This window comes from Rhipicephalus microplus, chromosome 7 (genome assembly GCF_043290135.1).
Source record: "Rhipicephalus microplus isolate Deutch F79 chromosome 7, USDA_Rmic, whole genome shotgun sequence".
In the NCBI taxonomy this organism is placed as follows: domain Eukaryota; kingdom Metazoa; phylum Arthropoda; class Arachnida; order Ixodida; family Ixodidae; genus Rhipicephalus; species Rhipicephalus microplus.
This window is the reverse complement of record NC_134706.1, coordinates 145,366,567-145,384,289: the sequence shown is the minus strand read 5'-3', so window position 1 is coordinate 145,384,289 and position 17,723 is coordinate 145,366,567. Positions and strand designations below refer to the sequence as shown.

The 17,723-nt window shown below is 45.1% G+C and overlaps 1 protein-coding gene across 2 annotated transcripts in view; it reads right to left on the bottom strand.

Moving 5' to 3' along the window:
• Positions 1–17,385, bottom strand: part of LOC119184731 (uncharacterized) — a 74,592-nt gene extending 57,207 nt beyond the window's left edge. Inside the window, exon 1 of one of the 2 annotated variants that reach the window (XM_075869829.1) lies at positions 17,199–17,385. The gene's annotated coding sequence lies outside the window, so the exon portion shown is untranslated. The remainder of the gene's footprint in view (positions 1–17,198) is intronic. The other variant, XM_037434026.2, reaches the window with a different exon arrangement.
• Positions 17,386–17,723: the final 338 nt, after the last annotated feature.

The following is a 17,723-nucleotide window of genomic DNA, read 5'->3' as shown; positions in this document are numbered from 1 at the left end:
TTAATCTGCAGAAAACGAAAGTAATGTAAAACAACCTCAGAAAGGAGCAGCGCTTCGAGATAGGCAATAGTGCACTTGAAGTTGTAAAAGACTATGTCTACTTAGGGCAGGTAATAACCGCAGAGCCGAACCACAAGATTGAAGTAACTAGAAGAATAAGAATGGGGTGGAGCTCATTCGGTAAGCACTCTCAAATTATGAGAGGTAGATTGCCACTATCCCTCAAGAGGAAGGTATATAACAGCTGTATCTTGCCGGTACTTAGCTACGGAGCAGAAACCTGGAGACTTACAAAGAGGGTTCAGCTTAAATTGAGGACGACGCAGCGAGCAATGGAAAGAAAAATGGTAGGTGTAAGCTTAAGAGACAAGAAGAGAGCAGAGTGGATTAGGCGACAAACGGGGGTTAAGGATATCGTAGTTGAAATAAAGAAGCGGAAATGGACATGGACCGGGCATGTAGCGCGTAGACAGGATAACCGCTAGTCATTAAGGGTAGCTAACTTGATTCCCAGAGGAGGGAAGCGGGTTAGGGCGAGAAAGAAGGTTAGGTGGGCAGATGAGATTAAGAAGTTTGCGGGTATAAATTGACAGCAGCAAGCACAGGACCGGGTTAATTGGTGGAACATGGGAGAGGCCTTTGTCCTGCAGTGGACGTAGTCAGGCTGATGATGATGATGATGATGATGATGATGATGATGATGATGATGATGATGATGATGATGATGATGATGATGATGATGATGATGATGATGATGCCATACAATAGCTTCGTTAACTCCGGAACGATTTTGCAAATAAATGTTGAACAGATGAAGCTGCATCTACGCATCGGGTACCTGATAGTTTGTGTTAGAACTGATGATTAAGGCAAGAGATTTAAACTCAAAATTTGAAGCTCGCTCCACCAATCTAAAATTAGTAGATGATAAAGGCTTTTAAATGCGAAGCATTTCTTTGCGAACTTCGGTGGCTTTGAGCATAACTATCTATTTATCTATCTATCTATCTATCTATCCATCTATCTATCTATCTATATATCTATATATCTATCTATCTATCTAGCCGCTTACATTTAGGTGCTCTTGTGGTGACAACCTTAACTTGGCGTGAATCGAAATTAGCATGGGAGATTAAGATTGTTTGACGAATATGACGCGCTGGTCAAGACAAGAACATTGTCACGATCCCGTCACGTACGTCGTCAAACACTTCCTGCCATACAGTGGCTCATACCAATGGGTAGGATTGTACCGCTGGTATGTGGGTATGCGCCACAGGCGATCGACACTTAGTATATACCCAGGAACAACAAGAACACACATGGACGATTTTGAAGCATCATCGTTACGCAATACACGACATCGGTAGCCTCAACCCAACAAAAGCATAGAATAAATTTTCGCGGTAAGAAAAACCTCACATGGGCAGTGTTGACCTCCCAACGAACGCAATAATTTTCAAGGTCCCAGCAGGAATCGAACCCAATCTTCTGCGTGGCTTTCAAGAATTCTACCACAGAGCTGCGCCAGGGGTCAGAACTACTTTTCAAAAAGACGCTAACCTTCATGAAACATCGTTAGTGGTTGGAGTGCCCTTCCAATTTTATAAGCATTACATATTTACCCTTTTGATACAGCCGTCACGTCAAGTTAACTTCAATATTGGTAGGGTGCCTTGCGCTGAAGCATATTTATGTAGCAGTGCCCAGGGCCAACATCTTCCCGAGCATCAGCGCTTCATATTAGCTTCTCGTGTTGTTAATACGCATGTTCCAGTTGACATCATTGCGCAAGTGCAAACAACTGGTTATAAAATCACCTCCAACTCTTAAACATATGCATGTGTGTGCAACATTTGCACATATATTTAGCGTCAGTTCATGACGTCTCACTCAATTAAAAATGCAACCCGGTCACCTTCCCTCTGCATGCTTCGCATAACGTCGATTCCCAGGTAGGTGCGATCTGCAGAATGTTTTTTTTTTTTTTTTTGTGCCAAGAGTATTTTTCCACTTGAGCAAGTTATTATATCGGCGTTCAAATTCTTTACAGAATAAATAAGGGCCTGAAAAACACCAATTGAAACAGTGCGCTCAGTATGTATTTCGAAAAAAATCCCATCAGATGCACTCTAGCGAGAACATTGTATAACTTCGGGAGTTAGTGTATGATGATGAATGGCCATTAGAATGCATTACAATCCGCATTACAACACCTGCTAGTGGACCAGTGAAAGAAAGCTTTACAAAGACAATATGAAGAGCGAGGTGCAGTATTCTTCAGGACGCAGGTATACATAAATGCGTAAATACCTATGAATAGTCGTAAGAGAAGGCACTTCATCAGGCAAATGTCATGGCCCCAACGAGCTGCTTTGAAGTGAAGATGCACAGACGCCGCAGGGTATATCAGTTCACGACGCCGATCGCAACTTAATTGGTCTCCATGTGTCTTGTGCTTCAATTGTTTGATATCTTTGAGCGGTATGTCAAAAGAGAGGAAACCACATGAGCTTCTCTTAGTCATAGAAGCCTGATGTGAGCGGACAAGTGAAGTGACAACGATCTCTTGATAGATAACAGCGATGGCGCACATAACTCCACGATAAAAATTAAAGCAACGGACATCCACAGTTGCGAGGTGATTGTGCCATCTATCAAAACATACCAAGCTGTTCAATTAGAAAAGACCATGGTTTCGCACAGCGAGCATGAATTTCAAATTTCGGAAGCCAATCGGGCAAAAAGGGCATGAACAAATGACACCGAATGTTTTTATTTTTATGCGTATATCTCTTGTGCATATCTATTCGTATTCTAAAAGAACTAAAAGAAAACCTTGAACGCGCGGTACACTCTTCGAAAGATCACTATTTTAAGACTGTGCTACAAAACTTTGTTTCAGAAGATCTTAAAAAGTTTGAGAAATGTATAAGCGAAAAAAAGCCAGTATCTCAACTTTCTATTTATTGTTCAATTGTTACTGATCTTGATGAAATCGCATGCCATCTGAATGAGTACTTTCAGAGTGTTTTAACCAAGTCTGGTATTTGTCTAGCCAGTGGCACAACATTTTATCCCTCCGATGCCAGTTTTATTTCTTACGCGGGCGTGGTTTCTATGCTATTTAACTAGAAAACTGAATCTTCATGTGGTCCTGACAACTTTCCTAACATGTTTTTGAAGCGATATGATGAGTCCATTACAAAGTTTCTTGTTAAAGTTTACCGTAATTTCTTGCTTCATGGTAAACTACCGGACAACTGTGGGGCAGCCACAGTCGTTCCCATTAACAAGAAAGGTGATCGATCTTTATTAGAAAATGATCGACCAATATCACTTACATCAGTCTGTTGTAAACTTATAGAGCACAATATTTCCAATCAAATAAACAATTTTAGATAAAAATTCAGTCCTCTTTAATCACCAACATGGATTTGGAAAAAGAATACTCGACAGTTGCACTATTAGTTACTGTTATCTATTCACTCGCTTCATGTTTCGATAAAAATAGTCACATTGATCCAATATTTCTAGACTTTAGCAAAGCCTTTGATAGGGTTCCGCATGACAAACTAATCCTCCAACTCAGAAAAATTGAACTTCCAGAAGGGTTATTTACATGAATGAGGAGTTATTTGACTGATCAATCCCAGTGTGCCGAAGTTACCTTCCGGCTGGCTACCTTCCGGTTGGTTCCGGGGTTCCTAAAAGAAGTGTGTTCGGGTCATTGTTGTTTCTAATGTGCATTAGTGATACTGTAACTGTCATTCATCATGGCATTGAAGTTAGATTGTTTGCAGATGACTGCGTGTTGTTCCATGAAATCACTTCACCTAATGATCAGCACCACCTTAACTCAGCTCTTGCTAACATCTCCAAATGGTGTAAAACATAGGTCATGAAACTTAATATTGACAAGACATCCTGTCTTCGTTTCTCTCGCCGAAAAGCTCCCATTTCCTTTGAATACAGTCTATGCTCACTACCATTGCATGAGGAAACGGTATACAAGTACTTAGGCGTAACTATTACTAATACCTCATTGTTGAATAGACAAATAAGTAGTATTTGTTCTTCTGCATACCGCAAATTATAGTTTTATGACATGAGCACAAACAGCCTCCTACAGCTGTAAAATTTCTTGCTCATAAAACACTAATTAGGCCGAAACTATGATATACATGTGTAGTGTGGGACCTCTTTACAGTTACAGCCAGCATTACTCACCTTGAAAATGCGCAAAGAAAAGCAGTCAAGTTTATTCATTCCAAGTTTTCTCTGTGTGACTCACCCACTGAACTAATGCAGGCTAACAGCATTCCATACCTTGCACTGAGATGGAAAGCTGCACGTCTAGTTTTCTTTCCCTACTTTGAAATCGTAAACCAGCAAGCAACATCTCACCCTATCTTTCATCTTCTACATTAAGACTTACTTGCCAACGTCATCCTAATTATTTGACACCTTATTTTACGAGAACAGACCTATCCAAATTTTCTTTTTGCCACGCAACAGAACAGACTGGAATGATTCATTGTAGCATTTATACACATTGGCATCATTGCTAATTGTATTGACTATATTTGTGTTTGCTTCGTTTTGTTGTAGTTTTTATCTACCCTGCTTGGACCTGTATAAAGCCTATAGTATTGAATGAAGAAAGCAAAAGAAACAATGGTAAACTTAAGGGATAGTTTTTTTTATGTTCAACGCAATTCGCAATGCACATGAACTATAGGTGAAGCGCGTGGTGATTCCAGATGAAGGACCGACAGATGATCATTTTTTTCACTGCACGTAGCGTGTCGTATCAGGCCGGCCTTTTGTAGTCTCTGTCAGAGTTGATTCTGAACGGCTGTAAAAGGCCGCTACCTTTTACAAAGCAGCTAGCACTAGCGATTATTATGGCACACCTCGAAGCTTCTGACAAAAGTATTCGGTGTCTCATCGAGGGAGAAGAGGTTTTGATTGGCGGCCACCTTATTTGTTGTGGCGTCAAAGCATACATCATTGACGCCATTACCATTCAACGACTCTGCCTGCATACGCCCTATGTTAGAGGGAAGCCTCATGAGCTGGAGCTCGTTTTCGACGTGAACAGTCGCATCAAGGTGCGTACTACGTGAGCTTTATGCGGTCACAGTGACTGCGTGTATGTCTACACCGAACCGTCACATACCCCATGTAAATATCGATGACTAGCGTGCTCAATGAGTAATGCGTACGTGCTCGACATCGTGCCGTCACGAACAAGAAGTGCGTACACGCTTACCTTACCACACAGTATACAAGAATGACAATATGGCTGTGGGCGTTTTTGGAGCAGGCCAGAAAAAGTACGTTGGTCTCTTTTGCAAATTGAATTATGATCGAAGATAGTTACTGCACGATATAAGATAGATATTAGATAGCTAGTGACGGCGCAGAGTTGCGGACCCTGTTACATTCGTATGCAATGAGCCTGGCGATATGAAGGACGTGCGCTTCAGCAAGCCGCACATGAAATTTGCTTATTTCGTTTCGCCTGCCTCAGCAACAAAAACAAAGCAAGATGCTCGAGGTGAGGTTGAAAGCACTATCGTACAACCTACGCGGGTTAGAAAAAAAAGCGGCGCGAACAGCTGAAACCGAAGCATTAATCGGTGTACGTTACGGTGAAAACTTATTGCAATGCGCTCCTGGTATTCCGTTAAGTATGAAACAGGCTGTACCTTGCCAATTTTCTTGCATTGCTTGCTGCACTTCTGTACTACAAAATTTTATTGTATTTTTGCCAGACTATCAAATACTCAAAATTCATGCACAGCAGCGATGAACTGTGTGTATCATGCAAGTGATCCAGCAGTGTAAAACTGCAGTAGTAGGAATACCTAAAATCAGTTTGCACTATTTATGCTTTTCTAACTGACCCAAATAAATCATTTTCAGTTAAACTTTGTGCGGTTATGGTGCATGTGTGGATATGGTTGAACAAGTTTTGCAGTTGCCAGCTGCCGTCTGGAAGCAGCTTTCCTTTCTGAGCCTAGGTGATTAACGCAGTAGTGCAATAGTCATTCAGAATAAGTGTTACCAAGTTCTCAAAGGTGGCTTATGTGCATAACCTACTTTCTTCTGCAGGGCCACTGCTCCTGTAAGGCCGGAAAATCTGAGCGTTGCAAACATATCATTGCCATGTTGCTACATGTTAACAGGCAAGGATCAGTTTTCTCATTTTATTCAATTGCATAAAACACCAACCAAGCATACAGATAGCAAAACAAAGCAATCTAAACTTCCACTAATGTTTTCTACAGAGATAACAATTGTAGCTGGGCGCTTTGGTTCACACTTGAAGGTGAAACTGGTATGTGCTTATAAACTCGGCAGGGACATAAAAAGAAAACACATGAACAGGCTCCAACTTTAAGCTTTTATTTATCATCACCCTACAATACATATTCATTATACAGACATTTGCAAGTGCACGTAGTGACATGGTCATAGTCAACTAGGTTACAAAGAAGGCGCGCGAAAATTTGCACCCACTATGAAATAATGATACTGATCTGTCGCTATCACAAGCATTGCCACTTACAGCAACTGGCCTACTCCCACTCTCAGGCATAGCATAGACACCATTCGAATCTATGGTGTCCAAAACTCAGAAACAAACAAACATTAGAGGTGGTTCTAATTTTTCCTTCGCCACTTACGACTTTTAATCCTGCGGCAGCCAGCATTCAAATGCTCTGATGCTTCTGGTGCCTCTAGTGTAATTCAATGGGGCTGCTGTCACATCAAAATTTCTTCGTAAACTCTGATGGTAATACCACAAGCTGCACCACCAAAAATATTTGTGCGAAAGCCTTTTGCGGCATTTTTTTTTCAATATGCCTCTCCTCACTCAAGCAGCTCAAAACTGACTGCACATGAATATTTTGTATAAGTTGATATAGTTACAAATGAGTGGAAAAGTAATTTTATGGTTCACTATGGTCTCTTCATGCCGTTTGGTTTATGCCAGAATCACTGCTAAAAACTCATTGCTACAGAGCAAAATAATTTGTCAATACCGAGAACATTGACATGCACACCAAAATGTTCAAGATAACTGTGTAATAGGCATGCCTCAAAGAATGAACCAACATCACAGGTTACTAATCAGTAAACCTTTGGTTTGACTTTGCAAAACATGCTCGACAAATTTTCCCCAAGTAATTTTTTTCGCAGCACTGCAAAGTAGCAGAAGCTATCTTGAGTGTTACTTGTGGCTTCTTTCATAGGACTGGCATCCAGAACTTGGACCTGCTGACGTCTACTGATGTTACACAAGCCTGGGGCAAGTCAGAGACCAATGTACTACATGAGGCCTCTACACTCAAAGAACTATGCCATATACAGTCCAAACCACTGCCAGTTCTGGGCACGGAACAACAAGAGGAAATACGCCAGCGACTGATTGCGACAGCACACCAGAGTGCAATAGCGCTGCATCAGCGTAACAGAATGCACCGTATTGAAAGCAATCCAGTTCGCGAATGTGTCACTATTCAGGAGCGAATTTTAATCAAGCACATCATGAAGAATGGAATGGAACAATGCAGTGAACTAGTGTTCCATGACGTGGCATGCAGTGATCCAACATCAATGAGAATTTGTAAGTTTTCCAAAAATGACCTTGCGAAAAACGAGCTTCAATTCCAGAACACACATTCAACTTACTGAAGAGGAGGCACTTATATTGTGCAGTGTGACCAGGCATCAGAGCAACACAGAGTGGCGAAGAGCTTGAAAAGTGACGATAAAAGGGAGCATATGTCATTCTTATTTCACGTACATTCCAAAAGATGCAACATCTTTGGATAGCTAGGGGTCCAAAATGCTCTCCGAAAGTTTCTGGGGAAATGACGCTATTCGTTATGGTAAACACTGCGAACAATTTTTCATTGAGAAATACAGTAGCATAACCAGAAACAATCTTTCAAAGATCGCTTTCGTTGTTCACCCCAAGGTTCCATGGCTTGGACACAGCCCATACGGTGTTGTTTTCGAGAATTCCAACCCTGCTATTTGCAAACATGCAAAACTTCAACTGTTGCCCAACTTGCTACGTCAAAGAAGCTTGCCTACACAAAGAAGAACGGCGAAAACTTTACTGTGAACCCTAGGCATGCATACTTCTCGCAGGTGCAGCTTGGCATGTTTCTTTTGAACTTGACTGTTACACACTTCGTAGTGCATTCAGAACTGGAGTCAATAATATTAACTGTGCATAGTAATGATGACCACATCGACAAACTTGCCCACAAACTGCAATTTGTGTATTTTAAGCATATTTTGCCAAAACTTGCTGAGCTTGCTTAAGCATGAGCAGGCTATGTATTTCTGTTCAGTAACATTTGGCCTCGTTTACCTGTTCTGCCATGTTAAGTTTTTAAGGACTGAGGGTAGGGTAAGTTTGATAAAATCAGATTTAGATTTTTTGCTTGTTTGTGATGATAGAGCCTTCCTTGAAAATATTCAATGCTCCACACAAATTTGGTGTGTTTTGATTAAGCTGAACGACCTGGCTTTTGAAGACCAACTGATGAGCAGCCAAGTCCCTTTTTTTTCTCAGAGCGTGCAAAATCTGGGCTTTCTGGATCAAGTGAATATAAGGGTACTTGCTTCAGCAAGTTAGTATCTATTCATTGTTACGTTATCACGCACAACTTAGATGGCGAAGACTTTTTTAGAACCCCTGTGATACCATACTTTCACGATGTTTCCCATAGTCTGAAGAAGATTGGGAGCCGTGTCCGAAAGCAAGCGGTTGTTATCGCACCCTATAAGTTCTCATCACTTTTCATGGTAACAAAGAAAATGTGACGGGAACAAATGCTTCCACAACTAACCACACGAACAAGTTTATAGATTGTGTCAAAAAAGTGATGATGTGATACCGCTCTCGTGCGGAAATAATTACGTAGGCCAGAAAGGAAAGTGCCTTAATGAATGACTCCTGAAGCAGAACAACAATTTGCGTAAATCCGTGCCAGAACCCCTAGGCTTGCATTGTCAAGATTGCGGATGTCAGCCAAAGTTCCATGAAACCAAAGTGGTCGCTATACACAATTATTAGATGAGGCACGAAATCATTGAGCTGTCAGAGATTATTCGACTGCGGAATGACCGCGTCAGTAAGCTATCTGTGGGACTAACGCAGAAGGATGTAATGTATCTGTATTCGTAATGTAGGGTTGTGTGATAGCCCCGCCGCGGTGGTCTAGTGGTTAAGGTACTCGGCTGCTGACCCGCACGTCGCGGGATCAAATCCCGGCTGCGGCAGCTGCATTTCCGATGCAGGCCGAAATGTTGTAGGCCCGTGTGCTCAGATTTGGGTGCACGTTAAAGAACCCCAGGGGGTCAAAATTTCCGGAACCCTCCACTACGGCATCTCTCATAATCAAATGGTGGTTTTGGGACGTTAGACCCCACATATCAATCATCAGTCCGGGTTGTGTGATAGGTATGTGGTTTCTCAACATGTGTGGTTATCAGCAGTGTACTGTTTACATTTTGTAAATCAATCCTTGTCAACAATTTTTTCTAACCATTAAACACGATTGTACAAAAACATCATGTGTCCGTCTATAAAACTCAGTCGAAAGTTTGCGCTTGTGTTTGTGTGGTTCAGTCTTTGTCGTCTAAGCGGTGTGCAATACCTTAAAATCAAGTGAATGGTTTTTAAAATTCTAATAAGTAGTTATTATTAGCGTAACAGGTTTTTAGAAAAGTATTATGGCTACTTAAAGGTACTTGATGCTGCTTTTTTTAACATTTAACATGTGTTGCATTTCACCCATGCCTATTGCCTTGCGTGTCCAGGACGTGCATGTAGGCGCTGTTCTGTGCATCTATTTTCAGTTTAGTTGCACTATTGTTGATTTTGTTGCGGTGGAAAACGATATTCTTCCTTTATGGATGTGGAGCTTCCAGAAACCATGATTTCGCGTAATTGTAACTGCACAGAATGCAAAGGAACCATGCATCAAATAGAGAGCACAATGCATCATGTTTTTTTAAATGAAAAGCACCCAAAACTGGCACCTTTGAAACTGTTCTGACTATTTAAAAGGCCTGCATGGCCGCAGTAAACACTATCAAGGAAGTTTAGGCATAACGCTGTGATATGATTTGGTGCGATTGACAGCATTATCAGTATTCGGCCAATAGAGACGGAGGTTACACCAAAGCAAACCAGGAAAGAAGAAAGGGAGATGATGATTCATGTCATGATTTCATGGCAGATGATCTATTCGAACAAAACATAAAATGAACTTTTTTTTCACTTTAGCTATCTATATGTCGAAGCAATTTTTGTTACCTTTGACCAATTATCAGAGCAACCTAATAAACTTGGCATATCCGACATACCATGAGAATCTTTTGTTATCCGAAACATGCGGAAGGGAAGTGACTGTGCTGTGAGTGATTCATTCAGCAAAACATTTGAAACATTATGCTAAAGTTATGCAGAAATGTTGTACGCACACACAGTCACATGTGTTTTATATAACCAGTTGTTATGAGTTCCGTAACAATGCCAACAGCAACCTCCATATTACCAACACCAGAAGTGGTTAACTGATATGTATCCCTTGTGCTTTCGAGGACAGTAGTCCTGGCTAGTGCAACCTAAACTAACTTTAGAGGATGGCGCCTAACTCCACCGGATTTTAACTCGACATGACGCCGACATATTTGGAGTACATGGGTAATATTTAGATTTATATAATTAGGTAGGAAGCACCACAAGTAACACTGTACTGGCATTATGGCTACACAGGGCCTTTCTTCAAAACTGTTTTGAGACCTGGTGTTGTACTGTATTAGAATGTTTGAATGCCCCACAGAATCACCAATGTTTGTTCTCGACATTCCTAGACAGAAAAAAACTGACAATCACCTTTCTCGCATTACCTGCCTACCGCGACCCATGATAACAGGTATGGGCCACACATGTCTTGAAGAAAGGTTTAGACGATGTAAGTGACATGATTGTCTCATTATTCATATCATGATCAGCCACATATATTCTCAAAGCCCTCTTACCCTTCCATACTAATTTTGGACTACCCCAAGTCAAGGAGGCCATAATGAGGCATAGCATGCAGGCTTAAGCGGTGTTGCGTAGCGCCGGACCGATCCCACCGCTGCCACCACTGTTGCGTAGCGCCGGACCGATCCCGCCGAAGCCACCACTGTTGCGAAAGACGGCGACGCCAACACGGCCCCGGAGGCGCCACTGCTTTCAACTCCGCCGGGAAGGTCACCAGCCGTTTGGTAGCGTATGTTTATCAGCTCGCGACTGCTTCTGCGCAGAGCTGATAAGACGAGCGGACGAGACGACGGTGAGTTAAACAAGGTTTATGTACAGCATATATACAGAGGCGTTACAATTTCGGCACTGGGGCCGACAGAGACTCGAAGAGCCGAGCTCCTCTCTCTAACACATAGTTCAGCCTTTCGCCTAAGACCGCTGACTCGCATACATGTCCGCCCTCCGACATGGGGTCTCCTCTCTCTAGGACTGCCGATCGCGACACGCCGCAGGGCTTCTTTTATTTACACCGGGCCCAACTAAAATGTCCAATCAGAAGCGCCGCTGGTCTTCCGAGCAGGCTCCTCCAATGGGGTTCGCCGCGCGATGCGTCAGGCCACCAGACATGAGGACGCTGTCACGTGCGCAACTGACTCAATGCACGTGGGCCACAGATGCGCCGCGCGTGTTCACGCCGTGGAGTTGTTCGCGCCCGGCGGGCTGCGGGCTGGCCTTGACCCAGATTGCCTGTTTCAGAGGCACGGACGTTTGACGAGGACTCGCTGGCATAACAGCACCCCCGCCGCCAGACAATGCACCGGAAAGACGAGCTGCTTCCACGGGGCTCGGATGTCAGGTGCGCTCGTTCGCCAGGTCCCTCCAGGTTCGCCTCCAGGGCCATGGGGAGAATACAGCTCCAGACTGTTCCGGGAACACATCCCATTTTGACGACGGATCCCAGCTCCACTGGCTTGTCGCCACAACTTGCTGACCAGCTTCACTCGTCTCTTCTGACCATCTTCGGTTTCAGCACTTGTCGATGGTTCTGCAACTTGCTAAGAACGGTTCGACAACAGACAACACACGACACAAGCAAGTGCCCTCGGTCACCCGACAGAACACCAGACAAAGTATAGTACAACATATACCTATCTACGTGTTTATCGGAATTTTGTTCCCTCTACATCAAGAGGCACATGTGGGACAAAAGACCCCTAAAATGACAACTCAATTTTTTTTTCCACGTACAACAACGTAACGGATTAGAATACCACATAAAGTTGGCCCCTTGAGATCACTCTGAACGAGAGCGCTCAGCCCAGGTCATGATGAGGTCAAAATTTTGCCCCGAATCGCCAGCGAGAAACCGAAAGGTTGAGAAAGTACTAGCTAGAACGCACTGCTCAATGCACCTGCATTAGCGTTTACCTTTCCTTTATTTTTTTTTCTTTTATAGCGAACGTCAAAGTTGCGCTGTGGAGCAACATGCTCCACTTCAGTAACCGGCCACTTTTAGGCGACGATACCTATGCGGCACCAAGAGCGGCTCACACTTTCGACGTTGCACATGGGAACAACGATACGGCTTGCTACGGATTGACTCCTCACCGCTTAGCTCGATATCGTGTTCGATCACACTCGTGTTTCCGGGGCGGTCCGACAACACATACCCAAACTCGGAAACAATCTTTCTCAGGTCCTCTTTCTCAGGTCCTCCTTCACTTAAGCTAGGCTCTAGGTTTATCTGCTCCCGGATTACTTTCGATCCCCCTTCGATTACTTCACTAGAACTCAAATTTTCTGCTTCCTCTTCCTCCGAAGCCTTCAACAGCTGATTTACGACCGCTTGATGTTGAACATTGGGTTTCATCAAGTTGTAAATTTTGTGCTGCCGCCCTCCTACTTGCACCTCATAATTTGTATCGCAAGGCTTCGATAATACTTTGGCGGGCCCTTCCCAATCAACCTCAAGCTTGTTCCTTTTGGGTGGCTGCAGCCGCATTACCTGATTATCAACTTCAAAAGCGCGCTTCTTCCCCGATTTCTCGTAGTGCTCCTTCGACAGCACTTTTGCCGCGTTTTTCTGGCTTTCCACGAGCGCTTCAATTTGGCTTTCCACTAGCGCTTCAATCGAGAGATCCTCACTCTGCCCTCGAATGAGCGTCTCTCGATCAACTCTCGGCAGCTCGCTCCAACTTTCCGCTACAGGCGAGAGCGTTGCAACCCTCTCGCTCTGACTCAATGGCGCCACGTCGTCTCCCCCAGCGCATACCGCGCCGGCCGCTCCCGCGACGGGCCGCTCGCGTGACTGCTCACATGACTCATGCGGAAAATTTCCTTTTTGGGGTTCCGTCGACCCGCCGACAAGGTCACTTGAGAGTTCACCGCATGGAACCAAGTCCAGCTTCCGCGAAAGCTTTCGCGCTTGCGATCGCGTGAGAGCCATGCACGCTAAGTTGGGGAAGAACGATTTGCCCTGATCTTTGAGAAGCTGCTCTGAGTTGTTGGAGAATAGATAAGGAAAACGATCATTTAGCGCGGCAGACACAGCTGCTTCGGTGCAAAGCTTACCGAACGGGCCTTCAATGACAACCGTGGCGATTGGTAAGCGAACACTCTGCACCTCGGCGACTTGCCTAATCCACGCGCATTCTCCTGTGAAGTCATCCGGAGACACCAATGAAGGATGGACAACGTCCATGGTTGCCGCTGAGTCTCTAAGTGCTCGGCACGTTTTCTCATTGACCCTAATTTCTTGGAGATACGGCTCCAACAACCGAATGTTTTTTTCTGATTCTCGGATCGTTGCGAAGGCAAACTTTTCCTGACAGTTTCTCGCGATGTGCCCTTCCTTTTTACAGTTGTAGCAGATTAGCGGCTTCCGTTTGTTTTCCGGTTCTAATGCCTGTGTGGTAGAAACCTCACTCGATCTCTCCGCTTCTGTTTGCCCTTCCCCTACACTGTCCTTCGTAAAAGACGGGTCCTTTTTGAAATTACGGTGCGGAACGGGTTTCTGTTGATCAGGTTTCCTTGAAAAGCCCTCTTTCTTTTCATCCTTTTCAACGCGCGCTGCCCTGCTATGCAACTTTCGGCGAGTATAATACTCCTCAGCTAACTCAGCTGCCTTGTTTAACTGTACGTCTCCAAGTCTGTCCTGCAGCCAAAGTTTGACATCCTCCTCGATGCAGCGGTAGAATTGCTCCAATGCAACGCATTCCACCACTTTATCGCGGTCGTCATAAACACCTTCGCCCTTGAGCCATTCAATCAAATCGGCTTTAAGACGAAACGCGAAGTCAACGTGTGACTCATTCCCCTTTTCAGCATACCGGAACCTTTGCCTGAAAGCCTCGGGTGACAACTTATAACGTCTCAAGAGCACTTCCTTAACCTCGTCATAGCTCTCAAACGCTTCCCTCGACAAGCAAGTTATCGCGTCGGACACTTCGCCGGGAAGAAGAGCTAGCAGGTTCCGCGCCCAAAGAGACTGCTCCAAAGCATTTCGCTCACAGACGTGTTCAAACTTGACGAGATACTTCGCCATGTCCTCGCCCACTACGAACGGTGGCAGTTGATCCCGAATTCTAATACCGCTGACCTGAATCGTCGGAGAAGCTGCGCTAGGCGCCTGCGAACACTGTAGGATTGCCAATTCTATTCGTTTCATCTCGAGGCGCTCCTGTCTCTCGGCCTCCTCGCGCTCGCGACGTTCGCGCCTTTCAGCTTCTTCACGTTCGCGAGCTTCTCGCCTTTCAGCCTCTTCACGTTCGCGAGCTTCTCGCCTTTCTTCACGTTCGCGAGCTTCGCGCCTTTCTTCACGTTCGCGAGCTTCGCGCCTTTCAGCCTCTTCACGAGCTTCTCGCCTTTCAGCCTCCTCACGTTCGCGAGCTTCTACTTCTCGCCTTTCAGCCTCCTCACGGCGTGCTTTAATATCCACCCAGGCCTCATCGACTTCCTCAGCCGACACTCCCTCATCCTTCATGATCTCAAGGATCGCTTGCTTTCGTTTCGCACGGCCCAAAGTAATGCCGAGTTCCTCACAAATTTCGATGAGTTCCTTCACTTTAAGGTTCTCCATCGTTCACACTAGCCTCTTGCTGTTTGCCCCTGTTAAGAATCTACTTGCCGTACCCACTATAAGCCTACTAGCAAGACGCGCAAGCAATTTTAACACTGCCGTGTTTACCACCTCCGCATTAACTTTGGTTTCAAAGCACTTCAACTTGCCTTGAAACGATCAAAGCTCACTCGAATGCTTCACACAGCCCTTCTCTAAACTACTACAACCTGAGCTAGAGTAGTCTGGTGAACTGAGGGGAAAACGTCAGGCACTCACCGCATCGATGTCGCTGACGCCGGCCGATCCCGCAGCTGCCAACCACTGTTGAGAAACGGCGGACCGATCCCGCCGAAGCCACCACTGTTGCGTAGCGCCGGACCGATCCCACCGCTGCCACCACTGTTGCGTAGCGCCGGACCGATCCCGCCGAAGCCACCACTGTTGCGAAAGACGGCGACGCCAACACGGCCCCGGAGGCGCCACTGCTTTCAACTCCGCCGGGAAGGTCACCAGCCGTTTGGTAGCGTATGTTTATCAGCTCGCGACTGCTTCTGCGCAGAGCTGATAAGACGAGCGGACGAGACGACGGTGAGTTAAACAAGGTTTATGTACAGCATATATACAGAGGCGTTACAATTTCGGCACTGGGGCCGACAGAGACTCGAAGAGCCGAGCTCTTCTCTCTAACACATAGTTCAGCCTTTCGCCTAAGACCGCTGACTCGCATACATGTCCGCCCTCCGACATGGGGTCTCCTCTCTCTAGGACTGCCGATCGCGACACGCCGCAGGGCTTCTTTTATTTACACCGGGCCCAACTAAAATGTCCAATCAGAAGCGCCGCTGGTCTTCCGAGCAGGCTCCTCCAATGGGGTTCGCCGCGCGATGCGTCAGGCCACCAGACATGAGGACGCCGGCTCGCTGTCACGTGCGCAACTGACTCAATGCACGTGGGCCACAGATGCGCCGCGCGTGTTCACGCCGTGGAGTTGTTCGCGCCCGGCGGGCTGCGGGCTGGCCTTGACCCAGATTGCCTGTTTCAGAGGCACGGACGTTTGACGAGGACTCGCTGGCATAACAGCGGCTAGACAGATAGCCTGCAGTTTGCTAAAGAATACTTCCCGTTTAAGACAGAAGATCAATTCTTCCTCAAATAAACCAAACATCAATACGTAGCTACCGAACTATAATGAGGTAACGACAAAATGTACATGCTTCGCTAAACAAATGCGATAAATATCAACAGTTGATAGATTATTATCATTTAGTTCCGATGCAAGAACATGCTGATGCACAAAATGAAGCACACCCAAACAGTTTACATGCAGTAAAAAAAATGCGTGCTACAGAAGCTTTAGAATACATGGTGCATTACAGAAAAGCGCATTTCGAATACCTTACTGTTAAACGATCATTCAATGAATGCATGGTAGCCAAGCATTTTACGTAATTCTGCATTCATAACGATGCAGCTGCCATTGAAAAATTGGGTTTTTTTGTTGGTTCAAACAGAGGGCTAATGCACACTAATGACAAATAAAAAAATCAGTCGCAAAGCTATCGTACTGAAAAGCAAATCTGTGGTCACAAGAGAATTTTTCTCGTGATTAGGGTCGATTTGCATCGGGCTCGGTTCAGATCAATCGCCCCTACAATGCTACTTGCCATAAGTGTGATTGAGATTGATATGATCGCGGTTTCGTTGACGTCTGCACCAAAAATGATCCGGAAAGGTTTTCGTCGTGTAACAGCGATCATTCTTGATCACGAAATGTGATCCAGATCGGCACGTATCGCAATGAAAGAGCCAACGTGGAAAGAGGCTTCAAAATGCAGTCGCGCATTACGATCTGTTAAAAAGATTGATAGAATGTAAAAATTAACGCTCCCTTCATTTTATGCTGGCAACAGACGCCCATGCACTAGCTTCCTAAACTCTCCAAAAGCAACACTCAAGTGTTGCGGTGTTTACGTTCATCGTCCCGCATCGACGGCGCCGTTCATTTCAACAATATTGTTAGAGCGTAATCCTTATGATTTCGTGAACAACGTCAACAATTGGTATTTGGCTTACCAATGCTGCTCTAGAAGAAGTCTTCGGTGACAAAATGTGTGCTGCAAACCTTCATTGGCGGCGTCACAGGCTTGCCTATACGGAGCTTCACCACCCACTTCTTCTTGAGTCACCCGTCCTGGGAATGACGGCTTATCTCATCCTTCACCGCTCTGTTCGTGCGCTGCGGCATGCATCACATCCTGTTGCTTTATCGCGTGCATAAAAGTTGGTAAGAAACGAGAACCCCGTCTGGCTCCACTCAACGGATCACATCTGAGATTTTGCTCTCGCCGGCCGCTACGTATCGTGACCGTCTGTATGCATTGCTAATATAAACGAGAACTGAGAGATCGTTCTGCCGAAAAAAGTATGGGGAATGTTATTTGAAGTCATTTATTGAAATTGTGAAGAAACGAAGCTGAACGAAAACATAACTTCCCCTGGCCAGGCACCAGACCTGCGGCCTTCAAATAAGGTGTCCGCTCACCCCTTCCCTCCTTCCCACTTCATGGGGTATGTGTGTGCATTTAAACGCCAGTCAGC